Genomic DNA, 2,675 nt, shown 5'->3' with positions numbered 1-2,675 from the left:
TGATGGTGGGTAGACCATGTATGATGTATGATGCATTATTGTATGTGATGCCTTATGGCATGTGTATGATTATTGATCATAATGGTGGGTAGACCATGTATGATGTATGATGCATTATTGCATGTGATGTCTTATGGCATGTGTATGATTATTGATCATAATGGTGGGTAGACCATGTATGATGTATGATGCATTATTGCATGTGATGTCTTATGACATGTGTATGATTGTTGATCATGATGGTGGGCAGACCATGTATGATGTGTGATGCACAATTGCATATGATGCCTTATGGCATGAGTCTAGCCTAGGACTTGAGGAGAGGAAAAATATTGTTGAACTGGAAGAGCTCACATAGAGTCTCTTGAGAGTGGTGCTTGGATAGACCACTGATATATGAGAGTGGTGCTCAGGTAGGACACTAGATTTGGGAGAGTGGTGCTCAGGTAGGCCATTGGGTTGGGTCAGTCTCCTCTAAGTCCTTAGCTAGTGTTGGAGTGAGGTATGAGGTCGAGAGTTATTCCCTTAACCAAGTACTTGGGAAGGTGCATGGATCCTTGCAGATAGTCGATGGGCGAACTCCATAATTGACTTGGTTATGCATGCCAAGGTCGTGGTAAGCTCGTACCCAGTTGTGCTATACCTGACGGTGGATCTGGACTTCCAATTGTGTAAGTGACATCATCCGAGTAAACCCAAGTGAGGATTATATCCTGTTTAGTTGTGACCGAGCGGGCACATTGGGCGTGAAAACGGTTAGGGTGGTTTCGGTAGGATGGAATGTCACTTATACAACTCTGTTGTTAGGAAGATCTCCTAGGTGAATGCGTGACGACGCATTAGATGATTGATATGCATTGATATTTGTCATGAGATGCATTTATTGCATGATTATTAATATGATGAAATGTGATGTTTGACTTCATGATTGGTGGATTGTATTTTATGCATGAGTAGTATTGGATAAAGTGTATGGTGTAACTCTATGAACATGATTGATAGTTGGATGATGTGTAATATAGATTTTATTCTGTACTTGTATGATTAGTTTTGAACTCTAGCTTACTCTTTTGTTTCTATGTGGTGGGACTGTGATGATCATACTTGGTATGGGAGCAGGTCAGGGCTAGCTTGGAGTTGAGGTGACCGCTGCGAGACAGGGAGTTTGATCCTCGTGTTAGAGTTACCATTTTGGGTAACGGTTTCGTCTGTGCTTGACCGACACTAGAGTCATATTATTTTTGGAATGACTGTATATATATGATGTTCTATTTTATAACCAGATACTTAGTTTTTTTCATTCTTATTTATACCTGTATGTATGAGTTATCCAACTTAATATTTCTCTTAGTTCACTAGTAATAGTGCGATTCCACTAAATGTAGAGACCATGACGGGTCGTTACACTTGTCAAAATCCATTCATTACTAAGAAAGATACCATTTGAATTTTTGAAAGAATAAAATAGCTATTATTTTAATCTAATAAGAACATTTTGAATAAGTTCTATTTGTTCATTTAAGTCTTTAAAAATGTAAGAAAAAATTTAACTCTAAAAATAATTACTTATTATTTTAATATTTAAATTAACATTAATATTATCAATTAAAACATGTATATCTTAAATTTTTTAACTAAAACCAATATTATTTAAAACTTTAAGCAACTCTTTTGAATTTTGATAATCAAAAGTGTTTCCGAATCAAGTGACATACAATTTCATGATCCAAATGATTTTTTAGCCGGAGACAAATGTACTCATATAAGTGTGGTACAATTTTCTCACTAACTTTTTAGTTTTATTTAATATAAGCATAAATATAATTAAAAATTATTTTATAATTTTATACATAATAAAAATAATTTATAATTTGAATAGTGTTCCCATAAATTTATATAATTTTATTCTCTTCAATTTTTCAATTAGATATTTTAAATACTTGTGTATTATTGTTATTGTTAGTCATACTTTATGCACTATTTTAACTAATAGTAAAAAAAATATCTCTTAATTATTCATTTCAAATTATATTTGTTTTATATTTTTATTTAAATTTATTTATTTTATCATATATCTCTTTCACTATATCATCTGTTATTTTTATCAATAAATTTTAATATTTTTTAAATTATAAATAGTTAAAATATTTTTTTTTTATTTTTAACAATAAATTTCAATATTTTAAAATTATGAATAATTAAAAATAATTTTATATTATAATTTAAATTGTTCATCATAAATTTAAAATTATATGCTTAATTAAATATATTTATTTATTATGAACTAGTAATAGTATAAGTTGATTCAGAAAAGTTACTGTATAACTTGTATATTAATTTTATTTATTTATTATTTAACATTTAATTATATAAAATAAAAAACTTATTATGTATGATAAATATATATATATATATATATATATATATATATATATGATAGATTTATTTATTCTAAAAAAATAAATCTACTTAGATTCAATCTACTTAAAAATTTATTTTATATTAAACTTTAATGATTCAATTGTTAAATTATAAATTTTTAATATTTAAATTAAACCTGTTACAAATTTTTAAAATTTTTTAAAAATATTTAACATTCTATTTTATTATTTTTAATTTTTTATCACTATTATTTTTCAATTGCATTTATTATTTTATTATTTTTTTCATTTCTC

Source organism: Cajanus cajan, chromosome 7 (genome assembly GCF_000230855.2).
Source record: "Cajanus cajan strain Asha chromosome 7, NIPB_CcT2T_4, whole genome shotgun sequence".
Lineage (NCBI taxonomy): Eukaryota > Viridiplantae > Streptophyta > Magnoliopsida > Fabales > Fabaceae > Cajanus > Cajanus cajan.
The sequence above is the reverse complement of the archived record's forward strand: the minus strand, read 5'-3'. Positions refer to the sequence as shown.